This window comes from Pelodiscus sinensis, chromosome 15 (genome assembly GCF_052426305.1).
Source record: "Pelodiscus sinensis isolate ZL-2025 chromosome 15, ASM5242630v1, whole genome shotgun sequence".
Lineage (NCBI taxonomy): Eukaryota > Metazoa > Chordata > Testudines > Trionychidae > Pelodiscus > Pelodiscus sinensis.
Window position 1 is genome coordinate 43,326,703 of NC_143066.1, and position 18,759 is coordinate 43,345,461.

The 18,759-nt window shown below is 47.2% G+C and overlaps 1 protein-coding gene across 2 annotated transcripts in view; it reads left to right on the forward strand.

The window, feature by feature from the left end:
- Positions 1-1,886: 1,886 nt before the first annotated feature.
- The window catches only part of UBE2I (ubiquitin conjugating enzyme E2 I), a 75,879-nt gene continuing 59,006 nt past the window's right edge, over positions 1,887-18,759 (forward strand). Inside the window, exon 1 of one of the 2 annotated variants that reach the window (XM_075899981.2) lies at positions 1,887-2,013. The gene's annotated coding sequence lies outside the window, so the exon portion shown is untranslated. Of the gene's footprint in view, positions 2,014-2,222; positions 2,405-18,759 lie in introns of those variants that run through there. The other variant, XM_075899980.2, reaches the window with a different exon arrangement.

Consider the following 18,759-nt stretch of genomic DNA (forward strand, 5'->3'; position numbering starts at 1 on the left):
TCACTCTTCTCTTCTGCAGACTAAATAAGCCCAAATCCCTCAGCCTCTCCTTGTAGACCATGTGTTCCAGCCGCCTCCACAGGATCCTCTCTGGTACATCCACATCCTTTCTATAGTGAGGTTGGGAGGGGGGGGCAGAACTGGACACAATACTCCGGATGTGGCCTCACCAATGCCAAATAAAGGGGAATAATCACTTCTCTAGATATGCTGGAAATGCTCCTCCTAATGCCGTGGTCACCAACAGGTTGATCACATCAATTGGTCAATCGCAAGGCCTGAACCAGTCAATCGTGAGGCAACCGGGCCTCACCCCCATTTTCCACCCACCCCCCGAGAAGCCCCAGTACTCACCTCCAGCGAAAATGGAGGTAGTGCCGGCTTCCCGCGGGTGGATGGAAGTCCCGCAGCTTAGTGCCACTTCCGGAAGTGCGCTGGCTGGTTTGCCAGGCGCGCTGTGGGAGGGGCCCTGGGTCCGGAAGAGGAGCACGGTGATTTCCCTGCACCGGCGCAGGAGGTGTGAGTTGTCCCCGGGGCAGGCGTGCGCAGGGTTTCCCTGCATCATGGGGAAAGGGGGGGGGAGTGTGTTTTGGCCCCAGGCCAGACGAACGTGGCACCCTGTTCCCTGCCCCAGAACCCACTAGCACCCCTCCCCAGTACTGTGTCCCCTGCTCCCGACTGACTTTTCTATGCTTCAGGGTCATGCTGGACACTGTCTCTGCCCTCACAGCATCATCATCTGCTACTCAGACCTGAAGCCTCTGCAACTGCCCTAAGGAATCCTCTCTTGCTCACTCACTCCCCTTCTCCCAATCAGACTCTGATGTAGGTACAGTACTGCACTTCTAGTCTTCTATTCCTGCTGATTCCATCTTCTCTCCTCCTGCTTTTCCCTCTTTATCCTTAACGAGCAACACTGCATGTGATGCCTCCCATCGACATCCTGCCCTCACCTAGCTCTTTCCCATCCACTTTCCTTTCCGTTTTTCAACAGACTAATCCTTTCTTACTTCAGCTTCAGTATTGACATCATGTCAAGCCCTTTAGCTGTCTATCTCCCCTCCCTCACCTCTTCATTCAACCTGCTAGTCTCCCACTCATGAAACAGCCACTCTTTTGTAGTGAAGCACTGGAATGGGTTATTTAGGGAAGTAGTGGAGTCTCCATCTCTAGAGGGCTGTGTCTAGACTGGCCAGTTTTTCTGAAAAATCAGCTGCTTTTCCGGAAAAACTTGCCAGCTGTCTACACTGGCCGCTTGAATTTCCACAAAAGCACTGACTTCCTACTGTAAGAAATCAGTGCTTCTTGCGGAAATACTATTCTGCTCCCGTTTAGGCAAAAGTTCCTTTTGCGCAAAGCTTTTGCACAAAAGGGCCAGTGTAGACAGCTCAGAGGGGGGAGGTGGGCGTGTGAGCGGGGACTGATTGTGAGCAGAGGGGGAGGTGGGTGTGTGAACATGAGTGATTGTGAGCAGAGATGGGCGTGTGAGTGGGGACTGATTGTGAGCAGAGGGGGAGGTGGGTGTGTGAACATGAGTGATTGTGAGCAGAGGTGGGCGTGTAAGCAGGGAGTGATTGTGAGCAGAGGGGAGTAAGTAGGGGAAATGACTGTAAGCAGGGGTGATTATCAGCAGGGGGAGTGATTGTGAGCAGAGGGGGGAGGGGGAGTGATTGTGAGCAGGGGGAGTGATTGTGAGCAGAGGGGGGAGGGGGAATGATTGTGACTGTGAGCGTGGACTATGGAATAGACCCAGCCCACACCGGTCGGCCCACGTGGGGAACACGCGGCGGGGTGGACCCGCACGAGACGTTCTGGGGACCCCCCGCCAGTCGCTGGGCAGAGCAAACACCCCTTGTGACGTCACAGGAATCCAGGCGCCACCGGCCTCTGCACACGACACTCGTGGGAGCCAGGCAAGGGGACCTATCCCGCCGAGCCCCGCCCCTTCGTGGTGCTGCCGAAGGCCCCGCGCGCTTTCCAGTCCGCCGCAGTCTTTGCCGCGGAAAGGCGCAGGTAACTAACTCAGTGCCTGTAGGAACGATCCACCCAGGGGCTCGTGGGAGCGGGAGTGGGCCCGGCAGGAGCAGCTGGGAGGCGAGGCACAAAGGGATGGAGGGAGACGGGAGGGAGGCCACAGCAAGCCTCCCTCATGGGCCGCTCGGGCTCCGTACAGGCCACCTAAAGGCCCTTTGTCCTCGACGGGTCGGCTTGAGGGTCATACTGCGCCGGCGCAGAGGGACAGACGGGTCGGACTGAGGGACATACCACGCTGCTGCGCTCCGCACCGACCAAGGAGGGAGGGAAAGTCCGGACCAGAGACAAAGGGGGGAGCCGAGTCGGGAACATCCGGGTCACTCGCTGCCGCCTCAATCCGGGACACGCGCGGGTGCTGCGGCCGCTCACGGTGAGGCCTGGCCGGGCGCGGGCCGGAGGGCGGCGGGCCCGGGAGCGGGCCCTGGGGGCGTTCGGGCTCCGGCCCTTGCTCCCGAGCCGCCTTCGCTAGGCCCGGCGGCCTCGTCCGGCGCGGGGAGGCGGGAGCGGGGCTGCAGCCGGGCCCGAGCGCCGCGTACCTGGCCCCGCCTCGGCCTGTGCCCCGTGGTGCCCGGCGGCTGCTCCCCGCGGCCTGTGGGCAGCCTCGGCGACTGGCCCTGTTGGGCCCCGGGGCAGGGAGCGCGGCGCTGGCGGCGGTTGTCAGCGCGGCCCGAAGGCTGGGCTGCGAGGCACTCGGCTTGTGGCAGGCTCGTCACCGGGTAACCCTCGTGGCGGCTTTATGTAGGCAACGCCAGACACCCCCTTTTCTGCTCTCCTGCTTTTATCGCCCAGCCTTGTCCTGGCTGGGTCCCCTCTTTCGGCTGGGTCCGCTCTTCCTAGAAGCAGAAGCTTTTCACTCTTTGGACAAATTATTCATCCATGTGTTTTAGCACAGACGGAATCCTTAGCTTCTTAAAAGGGATGTGTAGTTGTATAAGGCTTGCTGTGTTAAGCACTTTAATACTACTATTGTGCTGTGGGCTAAGTAAGAATTGTTAAAGGTAACTAAGATGATCACCCTTTTGTTTTGCCTGTAACTGCTCCTATGAACCCTCATTTAGAGTATCGTATGCAAGTCTAATCACTGTGCCACAGGAAAGATGCTGCTTTGAATACATTGCCTCACAGGGAGACAAACAAGCTATTGGCACCAGATAAGCTGAGTAGCCAGGGAAATGGGTAATGGGCTATGTTGAGCAATTCATCTTTCAGACCTAGGGTTTATATTCAACCAAAGTAGTAAGTGACAGGTCTTACCTGTGGGTGTTGTTTTATATATCTATCTTGAAACATGTTTGGATATCTCAATTCCATTCCTAGTGGACAAATATCAGCATAACAAAAAATAATTGCAGTGATTGGTGCTCTGTGGCAAAGAACTGAATGGAATGTGTAGGCTGACCTTTCTTAAGTTTTTAAGTGGCCTTTGAAGGCCTATGCAGTCTTCATGACAGACAGTTCAGTTGCTTTCACTAGTAACCTTACCATGCTTAGAGAAAAATCAGACTCAGCAGAATTTATTTCCCATGGGAAAAGAGAAGACTCCAGACTTGCAAAGTGTGAGATGGAATTGTGAGAAACTCAAAAGCTAGTAACTGTAACTGGAAAATCAGTTATTTTAGGTAAAACTGCTAGTGTAAAGAAAACACACATGGAACAGATTACTCGGGAAAGCAGATGAAGCAGAGGAGAAATGAGTGACACCCCTTAGATTTATTTTTAGGAGTGTTGAGTGAAAAAGCAGGAAGGAGGTCAGATTAGGAGATGCTGGAGGGACTCTTGGTGCCTTAGTGTATATCAGAATGCTCAATCTGTTAATCTTCTGTGTCGAACACCAACAGTGATGCAATCTGAGTGATAAATGCTTGTAGGTCCTTTCATGGAGGGACATTCACTGGAGGTTAGACAGTCGCCTGCCTTGTTCTCCTACTGCACAGTCATAAGGGGGGGGGATCTGCGTTAATAAGTGGCTCTTGGATAGTCCTGTAGCTCTGTCATAATTGCAGTCAGTGGGTGTAAAAGAGAGGGCAAGCTTTAAATACTTTGTTTTTTTATCTTTAAGGTAATTGAAACATGGGGTATTCCATGTAGCAGTTAGTCACCAGAAATCATAGTAGCTGCCAAAGGCCTGCCACAAACACGCATTTGATTTAATAGATTTTTAAATAACCTGAGGTAGAAAATGGCATGTTTCCTATTCATTTTTTTTTTAAACTTTTGCACTCTGAACTTCGAGTATTTCATAGGGAAGTTGCTAAGATCAAAATGAGAAGATGCCAGAGAATAAGGAAAATTAGATCTCTATTTGCTTGCGACAATTTCCTATGATGCAAATAATACCTTATACTTTTTTGGCACTTTCTGTCTGAGGATTTCAATGTGTTTTACAGTTAATTTTACATTCTTTCGTAACTCAGATTTTCAGAAGAATAAAGAGGCAGAGATGAAAATGAAATAGTCAATTTTAATTGCATTATAAATTTGTAACCTTTATTGCCTATAGTTTAAATTACTTAAACTGAATTTATTTTAAATCTTCAATTTTACTTTCTTTGTTTACAAATGCTTGTCCAAGAGGAAAGCAATATATGAAGTAAATATTGAAAATCAATTAAGTATCAAAACATTTAGCTGTTTTCCTTTAGCTGTTTTCCATGATGTGAGATGCATCTGAAGAAGTGGGTCTTTGCCCACAAAAGCTTATGCTCCAATAAATCTCTTAGTCTGTAAGGTGCCATAGGATTCCTCGTCACGTGGGGTGGTGGTTAGGGTACGTAAGCTGTGAACAATGTTGAGGAATATTTAAATCTGCTATTGGAATTTTAAAGAGTCAACATGGAAACATTCTCTTAGGCATATATTTTATGAATGCTTTACCCCATCATTGTATGCCAAAGTTGTGTTGAGTCAGTTGTAAGTAAGTTGCCAAGGTCATCTGTGTTGTGGCATACCTGGGAATAAAACTCAGATCTAAAAAGTTGAGTCACAGCTCAATCACTAAACAACAGTTCTTTGATTCTTTGATTTTTATGCAACAAATGTTGTACTTCAGTATTTTCTCTGCACCTTTAACGAGAAACATAACTTAGACCCTCACTTGTCTAAAATCACATTTGGCAAATTTTTGTCTTGACTGAGTTAATTTTTGCAGAAAATTGTTCTTTATTTCTGCACATTTCTAGCTAGTCACTTGGAAATTATGTAGACTATGTACATTTACCTGTAAATAAGGAATTCATTTTTCTATTTAGATATTTATAGTAGCACAAGAGTATTCATAGAGCCATGTATAGTGTTTTTCTCTTGAGAATGAAAGATGTAATGTTTTTTGGTTAACTTTTAATGGGTTTTAAGGTAGAAAACTTACTACGTGCTATGAAATCCATTTTTCAGGTCTTCAGTTTTGATTATTCTGGAGCTAAAAGTAATGTGTACTGATGGAAATGAATTCTATAGCTTAAAAGTAAATTCAGAGCATAAGGGACTGTGCTTTCTTGTGAAATAATTAAGTCAGCTAATAAATAGCCTCACTTGATATATTTGTGTATATTATTAATTTTCAAAGCATGCATATTGCATTTTTCAGAAGAGGCTTAAGAGCTTAAATCTCATCAACTTTCAGTGGAACTTTGGCTCTGAAATGTTCATGTCTTGCTTACAAATGGGACTTGCACATGTAAGTCACTTACGTGCTTTTGAAAATGTTACTAAACTGTAGAAAGTACAGGATTCTATCCTCACCAAGCAATATTTCAGGGCTGTGATTTATTTTTTCCATATAATACTGATCTGAAATTATAGTAATGTGAAAGGAAACTGATTTATGTGAAATAATACTTGGCATTTAGAGCTTTATAAATATTAATTTAATTCTGCATGCTTCTATGAGATCCTTATTTCCATTTCTCTCAGGGAGTGTGGGGAGTAGGTAGATATACTTATTCAACCTAATACATTTGATTTTGATGTAAGTGGGATTTTAGGGCGCTTCTCAAAACTTAGTGAAACTTAATCTTGAGGTAGAAATACTTAGACGCTAATGTAGACATAATATTGTGTGGTAAACTTTTGAAAGTAGTCTGAGTTTATCCTGATTAATATGTTAAGCCCGTGGTCACCAACCCATCGATCGTGATCGACTGGTCGATCAGGAGGGCTTGACCAGTCGATGGCGAGGCATTCGGGGCCCCCCCCCCAATTTCCCTCACCCCCAAGAAGCCCCACTACCTACCTCCCTCAGTGGGGTAGAGGGAAGTCCGGCAGCTGTGCGCCACTTCCGGGGTTTCCGGAAGTGTGCTTCCTGCTCACCTCCTTCAGGTCTGTGGTGCGCTGAGAGGAGGTAGGAGTCCTGGAGGAAGGCACGTGCTGAGGCTTTGGGGCCAGGAGGGGGGGGGGAAGGGAGGAGAGAAGGGAGGGCAGGTGTGCACCGGGACTCCCCTCCTCTGCGAGGGAGGAGTCCCCGGGGAAGTGTGCGTTAGGGCTTCTGTCCTGGGGAGGGGAGGTGCACACCAGGGCTCCCTTCCTCTGCAGGGGAGGAGGTAGGAGTCCCAGGAGGAAACACGTGCCAGGGAGGAGGTTGGAGTCCCGGGGTGAAGTGCACGCTGGGACTCCTCTCCTCTGCCGGGGAGAGGGGAGGAGTCCCAGGGAGAAGCAAGCACTAGGGCTTCCCTTCTGGGGGGGGGGGAGAGAGGGAGGCACGCACCGGGGCTCCCTTCCTCTGCGGGGGAGGAAGTAGGAGTCCCGGAGGAAGCGTGCACCGGGGAGGGCGGAGGAGTCCCCGGGGGGGAAGCGTGTGCCGGGGCTTTCTTCCTTTGCAGGGGAAGGGGGAGGAGTCCCGGGAGGAGGCTCTTGCTGGAGCTTCCCTCCTCTGGGGCGGGGAAGGAGGGAGGCATGTGCTGAGAATTCCCTGCCCCAGCCAACACCCTGCCCCTGTTCCCACTGGCACTCTGCTCCTGCTGGCACCCTGTCCTCTGCCCTAGCACCCATTAGCACACTTCCCAAGTCCCATGTCCCCTGCTCCCACCAGCACAGTTGGAGCCACATTAGTGAGGCTTTGGAGGAGTTTGTTTGGTGTGGGGTGTTTTTTGCATCTCACTTGTGTGGCCTCAACTGACTTTTCAGTGACCCCTGAATCAAAACAGGTTCTCATAAATAAAAACAATGCTGAAACTTTTTGTTTGACATATTTTATTTAAAAATGAAGCCTGGCCAACAAACTCCCATCTGACCGCAGCATGATAACAATCCTGCACTCCTCCCCTCTCCCGCTCCTAGATTTGAGCCTATCATACACTGGAACCCCCTGTCCTGAGCCTCTCACATTGCCAAACTCCTGTACCTCCACATCCTCAGTCTTTTCCTACAACGCTCCTGCACCATCCACGTACCACAGATCTGTGTCCTGAGCCCATTATATTCCTAACCTTCCTGCTCTGAGCCCCTCCCATCCCCCAACCCAAACTCCTGCACCCTCACATCCACAAGCCTGTGGGTTGCTCAGTATCCCAACACTCCCCAGCCTGGAGCCATCTTCCTGAGCCAGCATCCCCTCCTCCACCTACTCCTGCATCCAAATTCCCTCCCAGAGCTTGCACCTCTCACCCCTTCCCACACCCAAACCCCTCATTCCCACCCCAGAGCCCACACATCCTGTCTCAACCCAGTGAGGGTACAGCTAGACTGCAGGAGTTTTTCTGGGATTCCAGAATTATCCCAGAAAAACTCTTGTGTGTCCAGGGATGCGTTTGTTCTTCCACTTTTTTTAGCGGAAGAGCAAACATGCTCTTTTGGCAACCCCTATATTTCTCTTTCCACGAGGAACAAGGGGGCTTTCAAAAGAAGGTTTTTTTCTGACATTTGGTCCAGTCTAGACAGGCCAAATGTTGGAAAAACCTCTTCCTACAGAAGAATTGGGGGGGGGGGGAACAGCAGTATAAGGGTTGGGGATAGCAAGTGATGGAGAGGAGGAGAATAGAGAGGGCAGGGCTTCAAGGAAGGGGTGGGATGGTAGATCTTGGCTTGTTCTGTCATTTAAAAAGTGATCTTTGGTGTAAAAAGGTTGGAGACCACTGTGTTAAGCTGATGGTTCAAATGTCTCTTCCATTAAAAAGAAACTGCAGAAAAGTCTCTTCAGATTTCAAATTATACACTTGCTATTTCATTGAGGTTATGTCTACACTGCAGGCTTTTTGCGCAAGAATGGCTGTTCTTGTACAAAAACTTGCAGAGCGTCTACGCTGCACGCGTGTTCTTGTGCAAGTAAATTTACAGTACAGCATTGGAAAACAGGGCTTCTTCTGGAAGAGTTATTCCTCACCCCACGAGGAATAAGCCCTCTTGTGCAAGAGCTCTTCCACAAGAAGGCAGTGTAGTTAGGCAACATGAATGTCTTGCGCACGAAACCCGTATGCCTAAAATGGCAAAAGCTCATGGCAGTGTGGACGCATTCTTGTGGAAGACCTTTTGCACAAGAACGCTTCTGCAAAACAGTTCTCGCACAAGAAGCCTGCAGTGTAGACATAGCCTGCCAATGTACTGGTGCTGGAACAAGCAGCTAGGCTACAGACATCGACAAGACTTTATCTTAAGCCAAAGATAATAGCTCAAGGTTAAGTATGTTTTGTTGAGAACCTTGTTTGGAGACATCTTATAGTCTGAAAAGCTAAACTCTTTCCTCCAATATACACGTGCAGTATAGGGCTAGTCTACTTTTAAAATGCAACGGGCACAGCTGCACTGCTGTAATGCTTCAGTATAGCTGCAGCCTATGCTGACAGAAAGGGTTCTCCTTTCAGCATATGTGAATTAGAGATGTTATTTCTAGATTAATCAACTAAATGACTAGTCAGTGGAATTTGTATTGACTATTTGATTAGTCAATAAGGGCGTCTCAGCCTTCGAAATGTAGCAAAAGCCCCTCCAGTTCTTGCTAGATTTCAAAGATGGAAGTGCTGTAGGGAGCACTGAGCCAGTGGGAGACTTAAGCAGTCCCCCGCTGGCCCCGTGCTCTCTGCTTTTGAAATGTAAAGCAAAGTGCGTGGAGACCACGGGGGACTGCTTGAGCCTTATACTGCTGTGTGTCCCCCCCCCCCCCCCCCCGCCAATTCTTCTGTAGGAAGAGATTTTTCCAACATTCGTGCTCCCCGCGATCCTTCTGCTTCTGAAATATAGCAAGAGCCCCACTCTCACTAAAGCGGAAGCGCTGCCAGTTCCCCTGTGTCCCTGTGCCCCTTCCATTCAGAGACGGTGCTGGGGGGAACCAGCTTTTAAGCCAGTTCCCCGCAGCACTGTTCCTGCTCCCGCCACCCCTGCTTCTCTCTGCTAGAGGCAGTCTGGGGGAGGGGGAGGAGGGGAAGGAGAAGGGAAAATGACTAGTTGAGTCACTATTCAGCTGTCTAATAAGCATATGCTTACAGGTCGTTGACTAGTCGCTTACATCTCTAACGTAAACCATCGCCCTGAGTGGCAGTAGCTAGATCAGTGGAAGAGTTCTTCCATTGACCTAATTCTGTCTATATGAGACTTAGTTCAGCTTGTGTTTGCTACTCCTGGGATGTGGAATTTTTCACAACCCTGATGGTAGTTAAACCAGCCTAATTTTCTAGTGTAGCCCAGGTCTTAATCAGTGAACTTCACGGGAGCCGTATTTGTGTATCAGGGAGGAAAATTTGGCCCTTAATGTTTTCTAAAGTTAGACCTCTCTTTTGCAGCTGGTAACTAAGGATGTTTGACTAGGTTATAAACACAACTAGTTTTCTCAATTTGTGTAGTGATGATGTTAGTGTGGACCATTGGCTACTTACTTTATCTCCTGGTAACGAGTCTACAAGATATTCAGTGGTTGGAGAGAGAGAGAGGCTGACTGAATAATTAAAATTTAAGATTTTAAAAATGGCCACACTGGGTCAGAACTATGGTCCCACTAGACCAATATCCTGCTTTCAAAAAATGGCCTGTCGGATACTTCAGAGGGAGAGAACTGAGCAGGTCAATTTGAGTGATCCATCTTCTGTTGTCCAATTCCAGCTTCTAGCAGTCAGCTTTATGGACTCCCAGAGCATAGGATTGTTCTTCTGGCATGCTTGGCTAATAGTAATTGATGGACATGCCCTCTATGAACTTGTCTAATTCCTTTTTTAAAATTCTGCTATTCATTATACAAGATACACTGGGCATTGTATGAAGTAGTTCCTTATGCTTTAAGTTAATTTTGTTGTATGATCTCTGGCTTGTGTCATGTGTCTGGGTAGATACAACTTTCTTCTTCATTTTCTCCACACCATTCACGGATTTTTCTAGACCTGTTTCGTATCCCCTCTGTCATCGCTTTTCTAGTATGAACAGTCCCAGTCTTTTTAATCTTTCTGCATATGGAAGTTGTTCCATCCTGCTAATAACTTTTGTTGCCCTTTCTCAAGATGGGGAAAGCAAAACTATATGTAATTATCCGGGTGTGAATGTATCATGGATTTGTGTAATGGGATTTTTTTATCTAGGGATGTAAATGATTAATCGACTATCCAATAAGCAAGTGGTCAATTAGTTCCTTGACTAGTTGCTTCCCCCTCTTGCTGCCTCTAGCTATGGTGACCATATTTTTCTGAACCGAAATTAGGGACACATTAGCCATGTCCCCTGCCACAAGAAGTCCCACCCCTGGAGGTAGTACCACTGGGGTTAACATGGACACATGACCAGAAGTAAAGGATGTCGTGTGACCCCTCTAAGAACTCCTCCCACCATTCTCCTACTAATAGGGATGGGTTTGACCCCTATAGGACCCCGCATGTAACTATCTTGCAATTGCATTAATGCAATGCAAATTGAGTTAACTTGGGGGGAGAGGCTGAGGGAAGTGTTCCCTCTAAGATTTTCTTCCCATGAGCAGAGTGAATTTTGTCTTATGCACCAGTATTGAATTCATGTGTTCAGGTGTGTGCCACTGTGGTACTCTAATAAACCATCTTGTTAGTCTTTAAAGTGCTACATAGTCCTGTATTTTGCGGTACTCAAGTTGTTGTTAAATATCTTATAAACCTCTCCCTTTTCCCTCTGCTGCCATGTCTCCTCCCCTCCCCTCCCCTTATGCCATCTGCTCCCCCTCTCCCCCGCTGTCCTGGCTCCTGCCCTTCTCTCTTTCTCTCCTCAGCCCTTTGGGGACCTGCCCCTCTCCCCTGCACCAGCCCTTCTCTTCCCCCTGTGTCCTGTCCTCCTCTAGCCTCACTCTGATCATCTGTAGCTACTCCTTCCCATCCCCTCTCCTAACACCTCCTTCTACCTACCTGCTCTGTCTCTCTCCTCCATGTGTCTGCCTGTCTTCTTCACTGCACCTTCCTGTACCCGTGCACCTTCATGGTGCTTCTCCCTTTCCTCACTGCCCCTGCCCTTCTTTTTCCCTGGTGCCCCCCCCTCACCACCCTTTGCCCCAATTCTCCTCTCAACCCTTCGTGCCCTCACGCGTGACTTGCTCCATCCCCTACCTTCCTCATGCCCACCCCTCCTTTCAACCTCCTTTGACCCAATGCTTTTTTTTTCTGTAAACAAAAAAGGTGCCGAAAAACTTGAGTTTAAAAAAAAGGGCGGGCCGAGGGGAGAGGTGGGAGAGAGCTCAGAGGTCTGGGCTGAAATGTGGTTGCAGCCCTTTTAATTGCAGCGTGTCCTGGGAAGGCTTCCATCCGGTGCTGCACGAGTGTTCTCAGAGCTGGCTGGGGGCTTTGCCGAAGAAAAGCAAGTGCTCCTGGAAAAAAAGGTAACGGTATGTACTGTCCCAAAAGCTCCGTTTTGACCTATGAGGAGAGGCTGAGAGATTTAGGCTTATTTAGTCCGCAGAAGAGAAAAGGGGGGGATTTGATAGCAGCCTTCAACTTCTTGAAGGGAGGTTCCAAAGAGGATGGAGAGAGGCTGTTCTCAGTAGTGAGGGATGGCAGAACAAGGAGCAATGGTCTCAAGTTACAGTGGGGGAGGTCTAGGTTGGATATTAGGAAAAACTATTTCTCTAGGAGGGAGGTGAAGCACTGGAATGGGTTCCCTAGGGAGGTGGTGGAATCTCCATCCCTAGCAGGTTTTTAAGTCTTGGCTTGACAAAGCCCTGTCTGGGATGGGTTAGTTGGGCTTAGTCCTGCTTTGGGCAGGGGGTTGGACTCGATCTCCTGAGGTCTCTTCCGGCCCTATGTTTCTATGATTAAACCCTCTTCTCCTGGCACCCATGCCTTCCCTCTCCTCATCCGCCCTCTTGCCCCCATTGTCCCTCCCCTTTCCCAGCTTCATCCTGGCCCCTTCCTTCTCCCACCCCCACTGACACTTTCCCTCCTGTCCCCTCCCCACCCTACCCTTTTCCTCATTGTCTCCTCTTGGCCCCCTGACATTTGTCTATCCTTCACCCTGCCCCTTGGTACCTTCCCCTTTTTTCTCCTGCCTTGGACCCTTCCTCTCCTCACCTCCACCTTCCCATTAGTTTTCCCTCTGCCCGTTCCTTCAGCACCTGCCTTCCACGTGGAAAGCAATTTGCAGTACTGGAGCCAGGCTGCAACACTGTTTTTAGTACCACGGTCCCAGTCTCACGGGGTGCCCGGGTCCAGCTGGGGGAGAGGGGGAGGAGGCTGCTGCAAGCCGATGTCCCCATCAAGTAGTGAAATGTCTGGTGGGGCTTTCTGGGACATTTCACTACATGATGGGGCACTGGGACAGAGTATTTAAATTTGGGACAGTCCTGGAAAAATCAGGACATATGATCAGTGTATCTCTAGCAGAGGCAGCGGGGGGGGGGGGGGGGGGGGCAGCTTAAAAGCTGGTTCCCCGCAGCACCATGTCCACAGGGGAGTAGCAGGGGCCAGGAGAGAGCTGGGAATCAGCTGATTCCTGGGTGCTGCAACTTTGCTTTGAAAATGTATTAAGAGCCTGCCAGCTCTGAATACATTTAAAAATCAGAAGCTCAGTGGTGGGAGGGGAATCAGTGTGGCCCAGCTTGTGCTGCGTCCCCCCTACTGCGCTTGGGCTTTTAATACATTTAAAGGGCTGGTGCGCAGCGGGGGGAACCCTGTGTGAGCAGCATCAGCTTGTTCCCTGCTCACATTGGGTCCGCCCCCCTCCCCCCCGCTGCGCTTTAGCTTTTTAAATGTATTAAGAGCCTGCTCTTAATACATTTAAAAGGCAGCGCCACAGTGGGGTTAGCTGCCGGGACCAGACGCTAACCCTGCTGTGGCTCCCCTGCTTATTCACTAATTTATGGAAAATCCATTGACTAGTACTACAGGCAGTCCCCGGGTTACGTACAAGATAGGGACTGTAGGTTTGTTCTTAAGTTGAATCTGTATGTAAGTCGGAACTGGCGTCAACTGCGGCTGAATCTGGACGCCAGTTCTGACTTACATACAGATTCAACTTAAGAAACCCAGGAGTCCCCAAGGCAGCTGCTGCTGAAACTGATCAGCGGCTGATTCCAGGAAGCCTGGAGCAGAGCAACTGGGGTGCTGCTGGGTTGGTCCGGAGCGGCTGCGGGACCAACCCGGCAGCCCCCAGCTGCTCTACCCCAGGGGTAGGCAAGAAAAGCCTAGTCTGCTGGGGGGGGGGGCACTAGCTGCACTCCCTCCTCCCCCCTCCCCCAAGCAGACCAGGGAGACAGGGGTGGCGGGACCACCCAAGTCCTCCACGGCTTTGCTCCGTCTCCCTGGTCTGCTGACCTGGGAGACGCGGAGCAAAGCCGCAGAGCATGCGGGCAGCGGGACAGTCCAGGCGTGCCTGGGCTGTCCCGCTGCGGGCGTGCTCCGCGTCTTTGCTCCCCGTCTGCCTGGTCTGCTGGTCGGGAGAGGGGGAGCAAAGCTGCGGAGCACGCCCGCAGAGGGACAGCTCAAGCGCACCCGGGCTGTCCCGGTGCGGGCGTGCTCCAAGCCTTTGCTCCCCGTCTCCCTGCAGACCAGGGAGACGGGGAGCAGCTTTTCTCGCCCCGGAGGATGGGGGCGGCGGACTGCGGCGCATCTGGGCTTCCCGCTGCTCCCGTCCTCCGGGGCAAGAAAAGCCCTGTTCGTAACTGCGGATCTGACGTAAGTCGGATCCGCGTAACTTGGGGACTGCCTGTAGTTGATTAAACTATATTTAACATCCCTAGTCTTATTTCTCGGTTCCTAATATTCTGGCTGCTTTTTAGACAATCGCCCAACATTGAGCACATGTTTTCACAGAACTATCCATAATGACTGCAATGTCTGTCTTGAGTGGCAACAGCTAATTTTGACCCTCCTCATTTTTCATGTATTCTTGGGATTATGTTTTCTAAAGTGCATTGCTTTGCACTTGCCAACATTGAATTTCATCTGCCATTTTGTTTCACAGTCTCTCAGTTTTGTGAGAGCCATTGTAATTCTTCCCAGTCCGTTGAGGATTTAACTGTTTTGAGTGATTTTTGTGTCTTTTGCAAATTGCATCTGATAGAAAACTTTCACCATCACTCTTTAATTAATTATTGAATATATGATGATAGATTTCTATTGCACATTTCCTGATTGTTGCTCTGGAGTTAATCAGTGTTCGTCTATAAATAACACTGAATAAATTCCTTTTATAACACACGAGAGAATGTTTTGAAACATAGTATTGGTCTCAGGAAGGGACTTGTATCTTATTCTGGTAACATCCTTTCCATGAAACCTGTTTTTGCCTTCATGAACGGAACAAATGATTAGAGTCACAAACAATATTGTTTGGGCACAGTAGCTAACTAGCCCTACAAACATTCTGGCATAGGAGAGAGCCAAATACATATGACTAGTTATTAATTTAACTTAAACTGTGTGAGTGACTAATATTTAATTCTAGGGAAAATTAGATCAACTGTAGACTTTTGGAAGCAGTATTATTACTATATGTATTCACTCTGTTAGCCACTAGTGAAACTTGATTTTGTATAAATATGCATTAATTGTTAGCTTTCAAGTTGCATTTATGGTATTTCTGGAAAATATCCATTCAAACAAAACATACTGTGAAACCCAGAAGCAAGACTAGATGGAAAGTATGTTGTGAAATATTATTGAATGAGTGTGTGCTTCCTCAAAATCTAATTTGATGCTCTTATTCAAGACGTACTGAAGTAGGTGTCAAATCTCTTTGGATCTTCTTTGTGTTGCTAAAGGAGAAAATATTAAAATTTTGAAGGTGATAGATTTGCAAATTAAAGAGAGTATGGCAAGGTAGTATAACCAGTGTGAAGTTTAAAATGAGGACCTCTATAAACTGGAATGAAAATGCTTTGCAGTAATAAACTTGGACTGTAGAATTTGAAATGTTCATCTTGGTAAAATTAATATTCAGACTGTTAATGTAACAAGAGGAAAGTAGTTACAAACCCTTTAAGATTACTCTTACGTATTTAGATAGATGGCCATTGCCGTCTTGTTAGTCTTCTTTTACTTTGCATTGGAGCCTTGTGAAGGCTAGGGCTATAACAGAGTTTAAAGAGAAGCTAGATAATTTCATCAAAATCGCTTGATCATTGTCTTCGGTCCACCCCCTCTGGGGCACCTGGCCGCTGTCGGCAGACAGGCTACTGGGCTAGCTGGACCTTTGATCTGACCCAGTACGTCCATTCTTACGTTATGTTCTAAGGAGGAACTGTTGGGAAACCTCTGGTTGTCATGCAGAGTTATATATTTACACAAATGAAATTAAACTTGTTGGCCTGACTTTCTGAGGTGCTGAATACCTGCAAAAAGGGGTAAAAAACAAGGGTGATGTCATTCTAGAGGTCTACTACAGGCCACCTACTCAGGTGGAAAAGGTGGATGAGGCTTTTTTTAAACAACTAACAAAATCATCCAAAGCGTGGGTTTTGGTGGTGATAGGGGACTTCAACTCTCCAGATATATGTTGGGAAACTAACACAGTGGGGCACAGGCTATCCAATAAGTTCTTGGACTGCATTGAAGGCAACTCTTTATTTCAGAAGGTTGAAAAAGCTACTAGTGGGGAAGCTGTTCTAGATTTGATTTTTAAAAAAGAGGGAGGAACTGGTTGAGAATTTGAAAGTGGAAGGCAGCTTGGGTGAAAGTGATCATGAAATCATAGAAGGGAGAAAGCAAACTAGAGACAAGGGATTTCAGGAAGGCAGATTTTGGTAAGCTGAGAGCTGGTAGGTACGTTCCCATGGGAAGCAAGACTGAAGGGAAAAACAACTGAAGCGAGCTGGCAGTTTTTCAAAGGGACATTATTAAGAGCCCAAAAGCAAAATATTCTGCTGCATAGTAAAGATAGAAAATATGGCAAAAGACCACCTTGGCTTAACCAGGAGATCTTGCATGATCTAAAAATAAGAGTCTTATAAAAATAGAAACTAGGACAAATTAAAGTATGAATATAGGCAAAGGGAAACAAGAAGACGTTCTATAAATATATTAGAAGCAAGAGGAAGACCAAGGACAGGGTAGGCCCATTGATTAGTGAGGAGGGACAAGCAGTAACAGGGAACTTGGAAATGGCAGAGATGCTTAATGACTTACATGTTTTGGTCTTCACCAAGACATCTGATGAAGGAATGCCTAAGATAGTGAATGCTAGTGAGAAGGGGGCAGGTTTAGAAGATAAAATAAAAAAAAGAACAAGTTAAAAATCACTTAGAAAAGTTAGATGTCTGCAAGTCACCAGGGCGTGATGAAATGCATCCTAGAATACTCGAGCTGACGGAGGAGGTATCTGAGCCTTTTGCTGTCATCTTTGAGAAATCATGGAAGACAGGAGAGATTCCAGAAGTCTGGAAAAGGGCAAATACAGTGCCCATGTATAAAAAGGGAAATAAGAACAACCCAGGAAACTACAGACCAGTCAGTTTAACTTCCGTGCCAGGAAAGATAATGGAGCAAGTAATTAAGGAAATCATCTGCAAACACTTGGAAGATAATAAGGTGATAGGGAACAGCCAGCATGGATTTGTAAAGAACAAATCACATCAAACCAATTTGATGGCTTTCTTTGATAGGATAACGAATCTTGTGGATAAGGGAGAAGCGGTGGAGATGGCATACCTAGATTCAGTAAGGCATTAGATACGGCCTTGCATGATATTCTTATCAATAAACTAGGCAAATACAACTTCGATGGGGCTACTATAAGGTGGATGCATAACTGGCTGGATAACCATTCTCAGAGACTAGTTATTAACGATTCACAGTCCTGCTGGAAAGGTATAAAAAGTGGGGTTTCGCAGGGGTCTGTTTTGGGACTGGTTCTGTTCAATATCTTTATCAACGATTTAGATATCGGCATAGAGAGTACGCTTATTAAGTTTGCAGATGATACCAAGTTAGGAGAGGTTGCAAATTCTCTGGAGAATAGGGTCATAATTCAAATGATCTGGACAAATTGGAGAAATGGTTTGAGGTAAACAGGATGAAGTTTAATAAGGACAAATGCAAAGTGCTCCACTTAGGAAGGAACAATCAGTTTCACACATACTGAATGGGAAGCGACTGTCTAGGAAGGAGTAAGGCAGAAATGGGTCTAGGGGTTATAGTGGACCACAAGCTAAATATGAGTCAACAGTATGACACTGTTGCAAAAAAGCCGACATGATTCTAGGATGCATTAACAGGTGTGTTGTGAGCAAGACGTGAGAAGTCATTCTTCCGCTCTACTCTGCATTGATTAGGCCTCAGTTGGAGTATTGTGTCCAGTTCTGGGCACTGCATTTCAAGAAAGATGAACAAGAGAAGAGCAACAAGAATGATTAAAGGTCTAGAGAACATGTGGAAGACTGAAAGAAGGAAGACTGAATGAATTGGGTTTGTTTAGTTTGGAAAAGAGAAGAACAAGAGGGGACGTGATAGCGGCTTTCAGGTATCTAAAAGGATGTCACAAGGAGGAGGGAGAAAAATTGTTCTTCGTGGCCTCTGAGGATAGAACAAGAAGCAGTGGGCCTAAACTGCAGCAAGAGAGGTTTATGTTAGACATTAGGAAAAACTTCCTTACTCTCAGGGTGGTTAAACACTGGAGTAAATTGCCTATGAAGATTGTGGAATCTCTATCTCTGGAGATATTTAAGGGTAGGTTAGATAAATTTCCATCAGGGATGGTCGAGACAGTACTGGGTCCTGCCATGAAGGCAGGGGACTAGACTCCATGACCTCTCGAGGTCCCTTCCAGTCCTAGTATTCTATGATTCTATTAAATCTTTAATCTGGAAGCTTTTTGTTTGAGCTGCTTCTTACTGCCTGTTTAATAAACTAATTCTTGTGCTTTGGGATACCAATATAATTGTCTAAAACAAATTACCTTTTCCTCTTGCATATCACTGCTTTAGTTTCATTATAGCACTGGAAGGGACCTAGATATGTTATCTTGTCCAGTCCCCTGCACTCATGGCCAGAATAAGTGTTATCTTGTATTTCTTCTCTTCTTGGATTTTGTATGAAACTTTCTTCTCTCTGTTCTCTTTGTGTGCACCACTCCTCCCTGTTGCAATAATAAATCTCTGCTTTTCTTTCCTTTTCTTTGGAAAGAACTGTAATACTTTGGCACATTTTACTTTTGTGAGCTGTTGTCCTGCTTCTAGTAACCTGTACTGTTTTCAGAAAGCCAAAAGTAAGGCTCAGGAGTGTGAAAAAACACCCTCTCTCCAGAGCACAGCAAATTACAAGCACCAGTGTGAATGGGCTCCCAGAAGTTGGTAGCTACGAGGGCTGTAATAGCATAGTTGATGAACCAATAAGGAAAAGCGCATTTTCTTCCTACTCCCTACCACTA